Genomic DNA, 18,910 nt, shown 5'->3' with positions numbered 1-18,910 from the left:
TGTCACTGGTCACCAGACACCAGCTGGATGCTGCACCATTCACAACCACTCTCTGTGCCCAGTCATCCAGCCAGTTTTTAACCCAGCTAAGGGTGTACTTGTCCAAGCCACGGGTTGCCAGCTTTTACCGGAGGCAAAAGGCAGTGTCAAATGCTTTGCTGAAGTCTAGGTAGACCACATCCACTTGTCTACCAGGTGGGTCACCTGGTCATAGAATGAGATCAGATTGGTTAGGCAGGACCTTCCTTTCCTAAACCCATATTGGCTGGGCCTGATTCCCTGGTTGTCTTGTACATGCCACTTCATGGCACTCAGGATGACCTGCTCCATAACCTTGCCAGGCGCCAAGGTCAGGCTGACAGGCCTATAGTTCCCTGGATCCTCCTTTCAGACCTTCTTCTGGATGGGCATCACATTGGCTGACCTCAAATCATCTGGGACCTCCCCAGTTAGCCTTGACGGGTGTTAAATGATGGAAAGCAGCTTAGCCAGTTCTTGTGCCAGCTCTCTAAGTACCCTAGGATAAATCCCACCAGGACCCATTGACTTGTTAGGATCTCTGTGGCACTACTTCCTCCTGGATTACAGGAGAGATATTCTGCTCTCCATCCCTGTCTACCAACTCAGTTGCCCTGAGGATATCCAATCTTTTTGTTAAATACTGAGGCAAAGAAGCTGTTAAATACCTCAGCCTTTTCCTTGTCTTCCATTACTATGTTCCCCCCTTCATACAATAAGGAATGGAGATTTTCCCTGGCCCTCCTTTTGTTATTTAATGGATTTATAAAAACACTTTTTATTATCCTTAACAGAAGTGGTGAGATTAAGTTCTAACTGAGCTTTCACATCTCTAATTCTCTTTCTACATGACCTTACAATGTCCTTAAATGCTTCCTTGTTCACCTTCCCCTTTTTCCAAAGCTGTTGCACTCTCTTTTTCCCCCTGAGTTCTTGCAAAAGCTCCCTGCTCAACCAGGCTGCTCTTCTTCCCTATCGGTTTGTTTTTTGGCCCATAGGGACAGCCTGCTCCCGCACCTCCATAATTTCATCCTTAAAGTAAGCCCAACCTTCCTGGGACCCTTTGTTTTGGGGGGCTGCTTCCCAAGGGACTCACCGAACCAGCATCCTGAACAGATCAAAGTCATCCCTCTGGAAGTCCAAGGTAGAGGTTTTGCTAACGACCCTCCTAACCTCACCACATATTGAAAATTCTATCATGTCATGGTCGCTGTGCCCCAGCCAACTGACCACCACATCTTCCCTGTTTGTAAACAGTAGGTCTAGTGTTGCACTACCCCTGGTAGGCTTGGTTACCAGCTGCAACAGGAAGTTGTCATCCACACATCCCAGAAACCTCCTGGACTGCCCCCTTTCTGCTGTGTTGTACTTCCAGCAGACAACGTGGCAGGATGTCTTGCACAAGTGGAGTGCCACAATCAATGGCTTACAAACACTTCAGAAGGCAAGGGTTAGGCAAAGAAGCAGAGGCAGTGGTACGGCCCCATATGTCAGTGACTCTTTTGATTGTATCGAGGCTACAGTGGTTTAGTGCAAGGGCTAAAGTGCCTGCTCTCCCAGCATAGAAGTGAGGAGAAGAGTAACATACTGTCCTGAAGGGACAAAGCCTCAAATATGCACTGAACCAGACAATGTAGCAGGAGCCAGGAGGTCTGGTTTTTCAGGAGATTGCCCACATTGCCCAGGCTTGTCTGAACATGCCCTGGGATCCAAGTGGGCCAGATATGTGTGTGTGGCCACGTTTGGAGAAAACTGATTCTATAGGCTAAAGTATCAGATGTCTGTCTCTTGATCTTTGTTGTCACTGGCCATCATTGTTTCGGGAAATCTATAAATACTAGCCCAAAGACTGAGTGCCTTGTCTTGCCTTGGCAAGTCTGGGAGAAGCCACAAGCCTTATCCTGCAAGCCCGAAAAGCCAAGCCTCACTGGCTTTTCAATGTGGAATCCATGCCGTGCCTCAGTTTACCCAGAAAGATGCAAGTGCCCCTTGCAATAATGCATTGTAAAGCCCAGGAGCAGACAGGTGTGTGTTGTCGGGCCGAGAGATGAATCCTGGAGGAGCCAGGACCGTGGGACAATTTTGTTTTATTGGAAAAAGCAAAAAAACCGCTGCGAAGATTGCAGCTGAAGAACCTCTCCACAGGTAAAGCTACAAAGCTGATGAGCCCCACAAGCCTCAGCAGCAACCACTCTTCTGCAGAGCCCTATGAGAAAAAAGCTTTCCCCATGTCTGTGCTACAGCAACAAGCTGTGGAATCCAACAGAAAGTGTAAGTGTACTCTTTCAGCGGTCACGTGTTTAAACACCGTTTAGGTTCTGCTTCAACCCACGTGCTCGCCGTGTGGTACCGTAAGCTGTGGATGGTAAACGTGGCCACTGAATATACTGGACTCAAGAGCAATGTGCAGTGAGTATAATCTAGCAAATCTGATTTTTATAAGCATCTGTTAAAAGGTCTGTTGCCCTAGAGAATTCTAGATTCCCCCCCATTGTGGGCAAAGCTGGCATGTTGCCAACATTTTTTTTTTTCTTTACAGTTTAAATTACTGTTTGTTTCTGGTTTTTTTTGCTAATATTGTTTAAATTGTTACATGTTCCTGCTGGCGAGGTATCTGTTCCACAACCGAATATTTTGAACCAGTGAATAGGTTTTATTAATATTTCCACATGATTTTAAAAAAATGAATAAAGTTATTAACATTTTTATTAATAATCCCATCTATTAAATATTAATAACTATAATCATAACACACACACAACTCAGGGATGAGATAAAGAGTGATTCTAATGTAACATAAGATGTCATAAGCACAATGCATAATTACCTTAGCTAATAATCTAATTAATCTAATAATACAATTCATGATTACCTTAGTTTAGCCTGTTTGCAGAAAAAGCACAGTGAAATACCCAGGGAAAAAAAACCAGCATGAAACAGAAAACCAAACCCAGTGCTACCTGACTTCAAATCTTTCCACCAACATGCCTGCAGAAAAGAGCTCTCACCCAAAAAATCTGGAACCCAGAAGCAGCAACTGGAACAGGAATTTTCCCATGTTGCAATCTGAACTTCAAGCCCTGTAATACTTTGCTCCAGTTAGCACTTTCATTTTTGAAGCTAGCATGACTGCAACTGGGTATGAATAACAGCAGCAGGTTCAGTTTAATCCATGATGATAATAATGATGATAGGGTTGAGTGTGCACAGGTAGGAATCAGGACAAGGCCACAAAAGCATATATTGTGGTGGGAAGCTGCTATGGACTGCCCAACCAGTGTGAAGAGAGACAAAATACTATTTAGGCATCCATGAGAATTCTCAAGAACGTTGGTCCCTGTGGACGATTTCAACTTCCCTGATGTCTGCTGGAAATACAACATAGGAGAGAGGAAGCTGTCCAAGAGGATCCAAGAATATGTGGATGATTTCTTCCTGACTGTGCCAGGTCACGTCCATCTTGGGTGGGAGGCTGAAAAGAACCCAGTCCCCAGGTGGACAAAACAAACCTGATCCAGGTGGGCAGAGAGAGATTTGGTTTTCCCCCTCCCAGAAGGAGAGGTCCCCTGGGTCAATGGTCTATTCCAAACCCCTACTTGTCCAGTAAGACTGTTTAAAGGGGGCCATTTTGTTGGTTCACTCTCTTTCCCCCACACATCCACTGCTAAAAAGAAGGGTCCCTGCTGCTCCTGCTTCCTGAGTTACCACATGGTCTGCCTCCATGTTGCTTGGAGACTTCTAAGGACTGCATCCAAACAGAATCCATTTGCATCAAGGGAATCCAATGCCATCTGGGTCTGGGTTTCTGTATTTTTCTATTTACTTATACCTTTGTAACCTTCCCTGTTGCTCAAATGCTATATGTATTTTGTTAAAAACTACCTTTTTACTTCCAAACTGATTCCAGACCATTTCTTTTGTGATTTTACTTCTCCTTTCTCCTGCCTAATTTGCTTTTACCCTACCAAGAAAAGGGAGAGGGGGAGAAAATCTAAATCTGTTCCTTTTGGGCTTTTGGACTCTGGGAGAAGCTTTAAACGACAAAACTGACATAGCTGGAGAATGGGCCAACTAGGAAAGGTGTCTTGCTGAACCTACTATCTGTGAACAGAGAAGGACTCATGGGTGATGTAATGGGCACAGTGATCACAAAATTACTAGTAGAGTTTTTGGTTGCTGGAGAAGTAAACAGGGGGATCAGCACAAGAGTCACCTGGGACTTCCAATGGGCAGACTTTGGCCTGATTCAGAAACTGGTCAGCTGTCCCTTGGGAGGCAATCCTGGAGGACCAAGATGTCCAGGAAGGCTGGACACTGTTCAAGAAAGAAGTCTTAAAGGCACAGTAACAGGCCATGCCCGTGTGCTGAAAGAAGAGTCAGCAGGGAAAAAGACTGGCTGGGCTGAACAGGGACATTTGGTTGCACCTTAGGGAGAAAAGAAGAATTTATTGTTGTTGGAAGAAGGGGGAGTCCACTCAGGAGGACTCCAATGTTGTCATGAGACTATGCAGGGAGAAAATGAGAAGGGCCAAAGCCTGGCTGTAAATTAATCTGTGTTCAGGTTAATGTTCTAATGTGTTCTAATGTGTTAATGTTCTACAAAGGTATTGGCAACAAAAGGAAGACTGAAGAGAATCTCTGTCCTTTTTTGGGTGTAGGGGGGAACTTAGTGGTCAAGGATGAGGAAAAGGCTGAGATATTCAATGCCTTCTTTGCCTCAGTCTTTAGTAGTAAGAGCAGTTGCTCACTGGATACCCAGTTCTCTGAGCTGGAAGATGGGGATGAGGGGAAGAATGAAGCCCCCATAATGCAAGAGGAGATTAGTGATTTGCTGCACCGCTTAGACATAAGTCTATGGGGATGGGACACGTACACCCAAATGTGCTAAGGGAGCTGGCAGAAGTGCTCTCCAAACCACTTTCCACCAATTACCAGCTCTCCTAGCTAACTGGGGAGGTCCCAGCTGACTGGAGGTTGGCAAATGTGATGCACATCTACAAGAAGGGCTGCAAGGAGGACCCAGGGAACTACAGACCCGTCAGTCTGACCTCAGTGCAGGGGAAGGTCATGGAGCAGATCATCTGGAATGCCATTAGGCAGTACGTGAAGGGCAAGTGGGTGATCAGGCCCAGTCAGCATGGGTTCATGATGGCAGGTCCTGCTTGGTGAATGTGATCTCCTTCTATGACAAAGTGACCTGCTTGGTGGATGAGGGAAAGGCTGTGGATGTTGTTGACCTAGATTTTAGTAAAACCTTTGACACTGTCTCCCACAGCATCCTCCTGGAGACACTGGCTGCACATGGCTTGGATGGGTGGGATGCTTTGCTGGGTAAAATAGTTGCTGGATGTCTGGTCCCAAAGACTGGCCGTTGAGTTAAATCCAGCTGGCAGTTGGTCATTAGTGGTGTTCCCCAGGGCTCAGTTTTGGGCCAGTCTTGTTTAATATTTTTATCAGTGATGTGGATGAGGGATTGTATGCACTGTCAGTAAGTTTGCAGATGACACCAAATTGGGTGGGATTGTTGATCTGCTTGGGGGTAAGAAGGCTTTACAGGGGGATCTGGACAGTCTGGATTGATGGGCCAAAGGCAGTTGTATGAGGTTTAACAAAGTCAAGTGCCAGGTCCTGCACCTGGGTTACAACAAACCCATGCAATACTAAAGGGTTGGGGCAGAGTGGCTGACAATCTGCCTGGCAGAAAGGAACTGGCAGCGGGTTGCTGTTTGACAGCTGGCTGAACGTGTGTCGCCTGTGTGGTCAGGTGGCCAAGAAAGCCAACAGCATCCTGGCCTGTATCAAGAATAGAGTGGCCAGCTGCAGCAGGAAAGTGATTGTGCTCCTTTACTCAGTGCTGGTGAGGCCTCACCTTCAATACTGGGATCAGTTTTGGGCATTGAGTTCCTGCTGTGTTTTCAGTGAAGCAGCATGAAGCATTGTGAAGGATCTGGAGATCAAATCTTATGAGGAGTGGCTGAGGGAACTGGGGTCGTTTAGTCTGGAGAAGAGGAGGCTGAAGATCCTCTCACCTTATTGCTTTCTACAACTTCCTGAAGGAAGGTTGTAGAGAGGTGGGGGCTGGTCTCTTCTCCTTAGTATCCAATGACAGAATCAGAGGAAATGAGCTAGAAGAGGTTTGGATTGGATATTAGGAAAAATTTCATTCCTGAAAAATTGTCAAGCACTGGAGCAGGCTGCCCAGGGAGATAATGGAGTCACCATCCCTGGAGATGTTCAATAATCATGTCGACTAGGCAGTTGGCTGAATGGCCATGGTGACGTTAGGTAGATAGTTGAACTTGATGATCTTAGAGGTCTTCATAACCGATACACCCTATGATTTTATCATTCTGTGATTCTGAATTTGTTACAGCTCAAATAATTTCAGAAATAACATTCTCACAGAAGCTGTTTATCATCTTTTAAATAAGAGTACACCTTTAAGCTTCCCACTGTCTGATGGGACCCTGTGATACAAACCAATCAACTCTGTCTGTTTACTAACATTCTTCATGACATCTTAATGAAAATTAAAGGATGCACATTTTCTGTGCTAGCATCACCCTGGCTAGGTGAAATGATGAATGAAATGAAAACATGAATCCAATGTGACTTAATGATCTCTATAGTTAATCGTCTCATTAGTGATGCCACTGTTTTAAATGATGGTACAATAACTCAATATGCACATTAATGTAAGATGGTGATAGATTATTAATTATCCAAATGCTGAACAAAACTAATCCCTTATATAATTCCAGGGAAGTCACATCATGCCAGAATAATTCCATGTTATTCTAGGTATAATTGCTATGACTAAATTAATACTGATTTGCTATATAAATATCTGATAAAATCCAGACAGACTTTCTATACAATCAAAAAATCGTGAAATGAGTACCAGGAATTTCTTTGGAGTTGCATACTTGGAGGGCCTCAAGAGGATGTGTGGCCCATTTTTTGGCTGGAACACAGGAGCAATGATGCCTGAGTTATTCCTGGCAGATGTTAGTCTAATCTACACTGAAGAAATCTTGAATGATGGAGATTCCACAACCTTTCACAGCAATTTATTCTCCCACTTGACATCTGTAGTGTACATAATCACAAGACATTCAAGGATGCTGAAAGGCAGCTAAATGCCTATCTCTTCTACCAGTTTAAAGTTACTATGGACTTAGATAAGCTATTTTGATGATTTGGATATATGTGACCCTAATTTTCATTTGTTACACCTTTGCAGATCTATTTACTATTCAGATACATTGAGGTAAAGCCAAAATAACATTGTCTAGCAATACTCACATGCATTGATGCTATGATGTTACAGAATCACAGAATTAACCAGGTTAGAAAAGACCTTCAAGATCATCAAGTCCAACCTATCACCCAACACCATCTAATCAACTAAACCATGGCACTAAGTGCCTCATCCAGTCTTATTTTAAACACTTCCAGGGACGGTGACTCCACCACCTCCCCAGGCATTCTATTTCAATGGCTAATCACTCTTTCTGTGAAGCAATTCTTCCTAACACCCAGCCTAAGCCTCCCCTGATGCAGCTTGAGACTGAGTCCTCTTGTTCTGTCACTGTTTGCCTGGGAGAAGAGACCAAACCCCACCTGGCTACAGCCTCCCTTCAGGTAGTTGTAGACAGCAATGAGGTCTCCCCTGAGCCTCCTCTTCTCCAGGCTAAACAACCCCAGATCCCTCAGCCTCTCCTCATAGGGCTTGTGCTCCAGAACCCTCACCAGCTTTGTTGCCTTTCTCTGGACACATTCAACATCTTTCTTAAACTGAGGGGCCCAGAACTGGACACAGTACTCATGTTGATAGACAGCAAGCCCATTCAGAGAGTTGGTCTATATCCTAGCTTGTTATCAATCAGGTATGTGCTGGGTTTTGTGTGTCTCTTACTTGACATCAATGACATCACTGAAGAACTCTCACCTAGAAGAAAACTTTCATCCAGCTAAAGAGGAAGATTCAGAGGTCAGATTTTATCAGAGTTCCTTAGCTGGAATGAATTAATTTTCTCAGTACCTATTAGGGGACTAGTATTGTAGTGCTTTAATGATATCTCTTCATGAATCAATGTTTTACACATAATTGCCTTGACTTTCACAAGTATTGAGAGAGTGCCTAACTGATTGTCAGACTCCCTAAGTAGCATTGATTTTACTGCTGCAATATTCAGATGATGAGGTAATTGCATCTTATCAGCTTATTGAAAAAGTCTTGTTAAAGCAGTCAATGGCCATGGACTTATCCAGCATCCCTGTTTCTCTTTGATTGCTGTTCTGGGTTTTATTTTTTTTTTTCTTGATCTATTTGGTCTGAGTTTTGCAAGGACCAGTGGAGGTCATAACATTGCTGTTTCCACAGCTATCACAAGGTTACCACTATTTTTTCCCATTCTTGGCAAGGATAGCAGCCTGTGATAAGGTGCTGATGAACTCAGACTTCCAGTGGTGCTCAACACGCCAGGCAAATATAACAGGAAAACTTTCACACAGAGATAAATGTTAGGCTGACCATGTGAAGGTGCTACAGTACCTTCATGAGGTATTTATGCTGATAGGCTTTGCAATAAAAAAGGGAGGGAGTTCTGAGCGTCACCATCGTTGTGAAAACACAAGTTGCTCCATGCTATGAAACCGCACTGTCTCCTGGTGCTTGCATTGACAGGACTGATATCAAATGCCAAAATGTCCATGTTGACCACAGTGTTTGCAGGCATCTGATTGGCATCCACAGCTCTGCCTGCAGTCCACAAGACTCTTCCCCAGTCTGAGTTGTGCCACATCTTCACAAGAACCTTCTGTATTTCTAGATTACCCTGCCAATCACCTTTCCATCACCAGCTGCCAGAAACTTCAATCTGATTATGGGCAATAAAACTAGTTTCTATCTCTGGCGCCTGACTCAGGTTTCAGAGCAAGGGGAAAAGTCTGACATCACCCTCTTCTTGCATCTGTGTTGGGTAGCTAATGAAATTACACAAAGGGTTTGAAGACCATTAAAGTCAATGTTGATCCTTATTAAGAGCACTTTCAAATTTACTGCACCGTGGGGCAGGCTTGAAAGCATCATTTTTCAAAGGTGTGTGCATTGCATTGGATTGCAGTGAAGAGCCCTGTTGGCTGTAGAGGATGCCGCAGAACAGTCTGAAATGCATTGGTCAGAAGTCTGCATAGCTCCTTTCCTGCATAGAATCATACATCCTATTATTTGGTGATAATGGACACCATAGTGGCCTTGGGATAAGAAAGCCCCAGGAAGGCTTCTGTGCATGAGAAGGTTTGTAGTGCTTTCCTCCTGAAATCCTGTGTGGCTCTGAGGCTAAATGTGGTTTCCTCTACCACAGGGTACCAATGCTTCTCCTTAATCTCAACATAAATCTTTGAGTCCATCCTCTACATGTTCCAGAAAGATGGTATTGACATTTTGAGGCTCACACCAAAGATACTTATATGCTTGATGCCACTTATATAAAATGCACCCTGTCCTCAGTACTTTCCATTCTGTATGTAGCTGTTCTAGGTAAAGTGAAACCAAACTGACTACAATAACTAAAAATACTGCTAAAACACAGAGACTTTTTGTGCTAAGGTCTTTGTTCTGTTAAATGGTTTAAACCATATTATAAAACAGGACACAAAGTATTCCCTTGGATATTTCAGTATCTAAATGTTTAATGCATCTCATGCCATTGTTTCTTCAGTCTGCATTCAGGATAAAGGAAAATTTTACTTTAGTTGGTATAAATTTGTCATTATCTGTCTTGGACAGGTAACGTTGTTCTCTTTATTGTAGAACTCTGTGGGGGAAAAAAGTGGACGTGGAAGAAAGAGCTTTTGCACTGTTTTTGGTATGAACAGTGTGAGCCCCTGGAAATTTTGCTTAGGAAGAGGTATCCCTGATCAGGCTCAATTTATACACAAGGGTTTTACAGACAATGACAAAAAGAAAAGCTGTTTATATCATGTGGGATCTTTCAAATCCAGCTCAGGAAGATGGCTTAAAAACTAACATGTGCAAGCACACCAAGGTTTCCTTAGCATGCGCACCTGCAGGCTGATACTGGCTGAGAAGGATGCAGATGTCTTCTCTGCAGGAGTTTTTGGGGTAGGTCTGTACAGCAGCTCAGGGCCTAGACCGCCTATGAGGCAGTGCTAGCAATGAAACTACAGTTGCCTTTGCTCCTTTAGTAAGTTTACCATGTGGTAAAGGGTGTTCCTGACACAGAGAAAAGCCCAGGAGTAGGCTGGAGAAACCTCTACTTTATCATGGCAGTTTGCTTCATCTCCTCAGCATCTGCTGTCTGGCAGCACAAAATGTAGCAAAGCTAAGCTTGTTCTGTCTTTTGAACAGGTTGGTTTTATTTAGTGAAAGCAGTTGCTAAATTCAGAGAGGCTGAAACTGGTGGAAAGGTCTCGAAGATGCTGTCTTGCAAACCACCTTCTTCTTGGACCAACAGTGTAAGCTTCTCTTAGAGTCTAACACTGGCTCTGTACCCGTGCTAGACATCTTCAAGACAGGAGTCAGCCTTGGTCTTTCTGTTGTGAAGGGGATTATTAATTACCCTTACAATAATAACAAACAATATGGCAAATGGGTATTAATAAAAATATTAGTAACCCTTTATTAATATGAAAGTTGCCAAACTCATTAAATAGGATCATTGTACAGTTGGAATATACAGTCTTAGGACAAAATACAATTATATGCAAATTAGGAGGTAATAACTCAGATAGAGAAGGTCCCCAAGAGCAGATAGTGCTTGATTACAGTGGGAGGGAGGCTTGATAAGAACCTTTAAACCCAAAGGGCAATGAATTAATTACATGCAGCTGGTTTTACCCATGTGGGGGATGCTGCTGCTGCTGTTATGTTATTTTTGGGGCGCTCTCGTATGGTGCTGGCATGGCAGATTGCCAGCAAGGAGAGTTTACCGCGTGGTCCCAGGCTGATCTGGCTTCAGCGGACGGCGGGCAGGTAACGATGCTTCTCGTGACGAGCGCTTGCTTGGTTCCTGGGTAAACTGAGGCACGGCATGGCTCTGGTGGCAAGGGGAAGCAGGCTAGGCAGATCCAGCTGCTAGGCTCGTGGCTTCTCTGGCTTGCTGTGTATGGATCGTGGGTTTATCCCAGGCTCTGGACTGGGCACTTGAGGCAGGGCAGGGCAACTCAAGGCAGCTTCATACAAGATGGGTCCAAGCAGGCTTGAAAGTAAGGCTTAAGCAGGGCAAGGCTTGAAGCAAGGTTTGAAGTAAGGCAAAGGTGACTACCAGGTCAATCTCTATATACATATGGCCAGAGATCGGTTGGTCCAATGGAGCACTGAAACTAACGTGTAGCTGCCCAAATGTAGTGTTCTGCCAGACTATAACCATAAAAGGCAGAAACAAAGGCCTTGTTTCTGGGGTAGCAGTGGTCAGCTTATGTGCTGTCATCCAGATAAACAGCTTGTTTATCAGACAGGCAAGAGTCCTATCCCCTTTGTTCTTTTTCCCATGTTGCCCTGTCTTTCTGCAGAAAGGAGGGGAGAGAAAGGGACCTTGTCTAGACATCTTAAGGCCTCTCTGGGTTTGTACCGGGCCATGTCATGGCCCTAACGTGACAGCCTTGGACCTTATGCTCATAAACAGCTGATGCACAATATCAGGTTTGAGGTAAGCACAGGGAAGCATTGGGGTTTGACACAAACACTGTATTTTGAAAAAAATCCAGAAATGTACTGGTGGAGTTGAAACATTCATGTATTTTCTACCTGCCTTCTGAGGCATTCATGAAGTGAAGGGAGGCATATCCATGGTAATCCTTAGGAATTGGATATGAGATACACCTCTGGTGTCCTGGGTGCCCACCCACAGGGGTGGACACAGGAAACAACGTATTTCTACCCATAAATCCTGCACCTTATGAGGCCATCTGCAAAGTCATTCTCTTCCTCTTTCTTCCCTCTCTGCTCCCATGGGAGATGTCCTCTCTTATCGGGTAATGCCGGGGGAGTATCCTCAAGGCCTCTTAGGCCTGTCTAGGCCTAATGCCAGGAGGAGAATGGAGGGGGGGCAGTCTCAGACCTGGCCAGCCTGAGACTTGCCTAGCAGCGGGAGGGGGAAGAAAGAGCCCTGGGGGGTTTGGGTAGACCCTCAGGTGGGAAGAAGGGAAGGATTGGGAAGCCTTTGGGAATTCTGTGAGGGGTTCTGTACGCTTTGGGATACTCTTTGTCACTATGCTTTGTAGTTTGTAATTCTCTGTAGCTTCACCAATTGCTTTTCCATTTAAACTTTCCATCACTCTCCAATCCGTTTGTGTGAGTCTCATTCTTTTGTCCCTTTCGGGGCAAGAGACGATCTGTCTGGCCCCAAACCAGCACACTCAGTTTTGCACTGCCTCATCCCAGCAGGCTCACAAAGCCTCTGTAATAGTCTGTACTATCTGAGAAGTGTCTGTTAGAACAGTGATGCTTCTTAGAGTGGATAATGGTCCTGGTTTTCCAAAGAGAGGCCATTTACAATGATAGAAATAGTATAATCAGAATGAGTGCATTATTTGAATCCCTTCTAAACATCCCCTATCGAATTTTAATTTTATTTGAAAGATGTACAGCATCAGACACAGCACAACAGAGCAGCATCAATTAATAATGGCCAGATAAGAAATTGTATAAAGAGACAGCCCAGGCAGAGATGGCCCTAAATAAACAGAATTATTTTCAATCAACAGTGTAGTCTTAGGAGCTACCAAAAAAAGTCTCCTTCTTGCAGACATCACAACTTCACAGCTGCTAAATACAAGAAGAGGAAGGGATAGAGACAAAATTTTAAAATAATACATGGTGTCCTTCAAGAGTATTTTTGTTATTTGTAACAGCATTTCTAAGTGTGAATTTGTATGGAGAGGACTCTTGCTTATCATAGGTTTTCTTACCAGCTACTTGCCATGTCAGAGCCTGAGAGCTCTGTCCCTGGTGTAGCTACATGTATCTCCTAAAACAATTGTCATGGTTAAGAGGAGTGAGGTATGTGACAGAAACATTAAACTCTGTGACTGTAGTAGCATTGGATCTGACATTCTGAAAATCAGAAATACTGGTGAAATGATGTGTCATACAAGATATTTTCCATCCCTCTGCATCACCACTGAAGCCCTTCATGTATTTTGTTCCTTTGTTTTCTTGTGTATTATAAGACTCATTGATACACTGACATGTTGCAAACTAGTGAGAGCAGGTGGCACAGCACTTGAAGGCAGGAGAGCTTGTGTCTTTGAGGTAGAGTCTCTCCTTTTGGAAACTGCCAAAAGTAGTATTCCCATGTTCATGTTCACTGGATGTCTGCTAATGTACTGTCTATGTCCTAGGGCTCCACTTGTGCCTGCAAAGCTGGCCAAACCTGCAAAGTCCTCAGGTTGGAGAAGACAGATAACAATGCAAAGAAACAAAAAATATGGCTCCAAAGCCATAGCCTGTAACAGCTGTCTGGAGACCTGGGGCAAATTTCTGATAAGCCTGAATAAAAACTCAAGAAGCAAGAGCACTAGAAGAAGATAATTGCAAGAACATTAGGTGCTAGCTTAAGACCCAACTGACCATAGCCTGGCAGTTGGGTCTTTTTATAGGCTTTGAGGTGTAGTGAGCCCTTGGATGTCACAACAGTGTGATGGCAGGCTCTTGCCTATCCTTTCAGGTGTAAAAGATATTTCTGGGCAATACAGGAAGATGAGGGGGTGAGCATGCCATTATGGTGCTTTCACTGCTCATCTTTCCTAGTTAGGGAGGAATGCAAAAACTTAGTCCTTCTTGGGAACTATCCTCACATGAGCATGCCTTTCCCTTGCATGGCACTGCATTTTGAGAGCTAAATTTTTTACCAATTCTAATTCTTGGGTCAAGTAATGACAGATGAAGTAATGTTGTCAAGTAATGACAACAAAGCCTTGGGAAGAGCACCTACTCTGACAATAGCCTTTATTGTGACCATAGCCACTATTGTGAAAAGGTGACAATTAAAATGTATTCATCTTCTGTTTAAGGAGTGAGACAGATGTTCTCCACTCCTCACCAAAGGATTAAAGAAACCACGACAGTATTGCATAGAGTTAACTTCAAAGAAAGACTTCTCAAAGAGGGATATGTGGGGTACATGAGCTGGCAGAGGGCTAGCCTGTGGTGGTTAGTGTCTACCTTGGCTACTGCTCTCTATAGCTGCCACTATTATATATATATTATATATATATATATAATTATATATATTATTATTATTATATAACAATATATATAATATATAATATATAATATATTATATATTATATATAATATATATATTACCTATATAATATATTATTATATATATTATAAATATTAGCTGTATTATAGCTGCCACAGTTACTGTTGACTGTGGTAACTGACAGAAACATTTTGGAAATTGCTTTAAAATGGCATCCATAGCAGGAGAGAGCAGCCTCAAGAAAAAAGTGTGGAGTTCATGAGCTCACAAAGGGACTTTATGAATATTACCTATAGTAGTTTTAATTACACTTCCAGCAGATTGTGAGATGTTAAGGTGGATTTTTATGGGAGGAAGATACCTGTTTTTTAAGGCTTGACCTGAAAGGTAAAACCTGTGCTTCAACCATTTTTGCTAGTCAGCAGTTTGGTTTTAGCCAAGCCAGGGAATAGCTGACTGTTTTGCCGCCTTCTCCCCTCATGTTTTCTTCATATGCATATTCACTCACCTGTTCACCTTCTGATCATAAATTCATTACCAGTCACCCTGATAGCTGACAAGATTGCACTAGTGCATGTTTGTTTTAAATGGGCTTGTTCAATAAATGTAAATCAGGATTTTAAAAAAATTATTTATTTATTTTTACTGCCAGCTGACCCCTTTTCAAAATGCAAGAAATTTTCCTTCCCATGTGCCCAGGATTCATTGTAACACTGTGGCTCAGTGAATAAGGAAAAGAAAAAGCCTTACGAGCATAGAGGAGGATAAAATCATAGAAAGGCATGGGTGTGCTGGAAAGCACATTTCTTTTCCCACAGATGCTGTTTGCATTTCAAGATTTCAGAGTTAGGTTTCTCCTTGCTGTCTCTCAGCCTGCGAGCTGTAGAACCACATTTTGATCACAGTCCAACCAAGTGCAAATTTTGTCACAAGTTACATTAAAGAACTTCAGCTAATTTACAGGCTAAACTGTGACACCTTTCACTAGCCTTCCACATTTCAACATTTGCTTCAGAATAATTTACTGCCTATACATTGGTTGTTCTATCTGTACAAAACCGTATTGTGGGCTGTTAACTTATAAGAGAGAGGAAAGTGAAGAAGCAGTCCAATTTCTCTTCAACGTAAGAAAATATAAGAATAAATATTAACATGTTGGATAAAAGCTTTATGAATAGATCTGGATGAGTTTGAAAGAGAGGAGTTCTAGGCACTGATCTGGCCTTTGTTAGATCTGGAATAAATGCAGTGTAATTATTCTCAAATTTGTGAACAATATATTTTTTAAGAAGCCATTTATACAGACCAGATTGTGCTTTGATCTTCATGACCATCAATCTGGTGAAATGTTGTTAGTGTTAGTGGTGTCTCTGGGTTTGCATGAGTGTCACTGAATCAGGGTCGTGGGGCAGGAACCAGCAACAGTCCGGCTTTGCATTTCATAATCACATTAAAATGGTATCTGGGGACCTAACAAAAAGCAACATGTGATCAGTACAGAAGGCTTCATAAAAATGCAAAGTCTTCATTTTGGCATTGGTGTTACACTGCTTACAGCAGTACCTGAGCTAGCTTGGCTAAATATGCTGCCCTCAGGTGTGTTTAGAGGATCTGTCAGGATCATGCTGTCTGCTTTATAGACTCATGTCTGGCCCCTCAGAATCTAGGCTCTTGTGTTTGTGGTTCCTGTTAAACTACTTATTTCCCTGTGGTACACCAGCCCATCATCACAGCCAATGGCAGTACAAAATAGCAGCTGGTAGAGGTGATGGCATTAATATGTCCATGTGAGATAAAAGAGAGCTTCCTAAGCAAACCTAGGGAGAGGGACTGAGTTTCTGCAAGGGGCAATTGTTTTCTTAATTGTCCAGGGTTTCAGATGCGTTTTGACATAATATACAGTTTCATTGCCATAATCCTTCTGTGGGAGAGAGACTATTATCTCTGTTTCACATAGAAGCTGGAGGATGGATTTACGAGTCTATAATTTTCAAACACTGGCACATACATTTCTATCTTAAATCTGCATTTGAATGCTTCAATTTTGAACTTTTTATTACAGAGAGTTGAGAGAGCTCACAAATGAAGTCAGCTGGAATTAATAAGAGTTGCTTCTTTAATCAATTATTTTGTGTTTTTTTAATGACAAGGCTGCTTGTCCTTACTATTTCTTGGTCAGTTAAACTATGTGAAAAGCCTCTGCAGGAAAGATTGTAGGCATCTGCCTAGCTTTGGGAAATTTTGCAGCCCAAACCTGAGTTTCTTCAAACCACCACTGAAGCAGAAAAGAGGTCTTGTGAAAATGACCAGTTGCTATCCTTCACATCACCTTTGTAGCACTTGTCAGGTGGCTGTTGACACAAGCTGGCTTAATCTCCCAATGAAAGATCAGCATACAATAGGTGATAATGGAAATGAGACGCTGGAACAGATTGCCTGGAGAAGTTGTGGATGCCTCATCCCTGGAATCATTCAAGGCCAGGCTGGATGGGGCTTTGAGCAACCTGATATAGTGTAAGGTTCTGGGAACTAGCAACATGATACAGTGTTAGGTGCCTGTGGAAGGTGTCTCTGCCCATGGCGGGGAGGGGATTGGAACTAGATAGTCTTTAATAGACCCTTTCAACCCAAACCATTCTGTAATTCTATACACCCTATACAGAAAAGCGTCTTTGTTTTGATTTGGATTAAATTAATGTGGTGGGAATTATAAAAACATAATTATCTTTATTTTCCTGAAAACCCTGCCCCAAAATAATGTACAAACTGGTTAAATTTTATTTACAGGTTCTATTCGGTCGTGAATTCTACAAGGATGATTATGGACAACTTTAGTTCAATTTAGAGAATTCAGAAAATGGAAAAGGCTAACCCACAAAATAGCTTTATCCCACTTATAAAATCAGAGGCAAGCCAGGACCCTATGGAAAGCCAACAGTGCCGGATTTTACTCATGAGGACAGAGTGCGAATTTGGAGATGGTCCCTGGATCTGTCCTTACATGGCAGCCTCCAGAACTGCAAAAAAAGGTTGTGGTTTCTCTCTGCCCACCAAATACTTTCTGCTCAATGCTTTTCAAGTATTTTGATATCTCTGGCACTTTTTATCTCTGAGTTCAGAAAACCTTTGTTTGACATAGTAAGATGTTAAGGTTATTAATATTTAATAATTGGTGGAACGATTAATAAAAATAATTATAACTTTATTAATAAAAATCCCATGGAAAATATTAATAAAACCTACTTACTGATTCAAAATATTTGGTTGTGGAAAGGTGTATCACAAGCAGGAACACGTAACAATTTAAACAATATTAGCAAAAACCAGAAATGCCAAACAGTAATTTAAACTGTAAAGAAAGACTTCAGCAACATGCCAGCTTTGCCCACAAAGGGGAACTCCAGAACTCATCCAATAGAGTGGCTAGAGCAACAGAACCTTTTAACTGATGCCCAGAAGCCTGGCTACCTCAGTTGGTAGAGCATGAGACTCTTAATCTCAGGGTTCTGGGTTCATGCCCCATGTTGGGCGCCAAAATATGAATTGTAACAGTGTGAAAGCTGAAATCCCCCTCCCACACCAACAATAACCAGACTAGCTCAGTCTGGAAGAAATGAAAGCTGTATTTACACGCAAAACTATAATCTATGATGAAATGCAATGAATATGTACAAATATACAGTATTCACAACATTTACAAATACGTACAATTCACAGAAAAACACAACCAAGCCCCCTGGCTTTCTCCCTAAGGGGCCTCCCCCCAGCCAGAAGGACTCCCCCCAGACCCCCCTGGCAGAAGGCAGAGAGAGCCAAGAAGCAGAGAGGTTCATTAGACTTAGCTTGTCAAGGTCGGTATGCAGGGGGGTGAGCCTTATTTTCCCAAGGCAGAAGGAGAAGCAGAAAGAAGCCGAGCAAGCTGATACTGAGTGACTTTGTTTTGAGTAGTGATTCTTAAACATTTCTATCTCTCCAATGGAAGTGTTTAGAATAAACATTATTTTGTTTTCTTACATCCAATAGTGATTTATTTACATTCTTTCACTTTTCTCTGCTCAAACTTTGTGAAGAAAAATTAAAGACAGTCTTAAAACTGTCACAATCCGGATACCCCTTCTAAACAATTCCATTGGCCACTACTACTATCCATCTAATCCAAAACAATACCTACAACAAGTGAATAAAGTTTATAGTCCATTCCGGCTATCTCAGATGTAGATGATTCAAAAGTTTGAAACACGGGAAAAACAGCAAACAGCTTGTTTCCTCACAGATGGAGTGAAGAAAGAAACAGGGACACTCAGGTGACTCAGGGCTCTCAGGGTTCTCAGGGTTCGTGCACAGTGGATTCTCCTCTTAGGCAGGATGTCGTATCTGTACAACACTCTGAATTCAACCTCTTTCAGCCAAAGTTAGATTTCTTTGTGGAATACAGTGAATTTCACCATTCTTTAGCATTACCCAATAGGTGTGCCCAGGACCTTCAGCAGAAACCACCCCTTGGACAGGTTTGGCCTCTCCTGAAGGAGAAAAGACCCAAACAGTTTTGACTAACAGATTCTTCTCTCTGGTAACAGGAACTCTATCACCTTCTTCCTGATCTGATTAAGCAGGTCCAGCTTCATTCACTAAATCTCTACTATTCACCAACCAGGTTG

General features: G+C 42.7%; 1 non-coding gene across 1 annotated transcript; it reads left to right on the top strand.

Moving 5' to 3' along the window:
- The first annotated feature begins 17,710 nt into the window (after positions 1-17,710).
- On the top strand, positions 17,711-17,783 carry TRNAK-CUU (transfer RNA lysine (anticodon CUU)). Its single transcript has one exon. It is a non-coding gene; the product is annotated as a tRNA-Lys (tRNA).
- The last annotated feature ends 1,127 nt before the right edge of the window (positions 17,784-18,910 follow it).

Source organism: Indicator indicator (genome assembly GCF_027791375.1).
Source record: "Indicator indicator isolate 239-I01 chromosome Z unlocalized genomic scaffold, UM_Iind_1.1 iindZ_random_scaffold_83, whole genome shotgun sequence".
Taxonomy (NCBI): domain Eukaryota; kingdom Metazoa; phylum Chordata; class Aves; order Piciformes; family Indicatoridae; genus Indicator; species Indicator indicator.
This window is presented reverse-complemented; position numbering and strand designations above follow the sequence as displayed.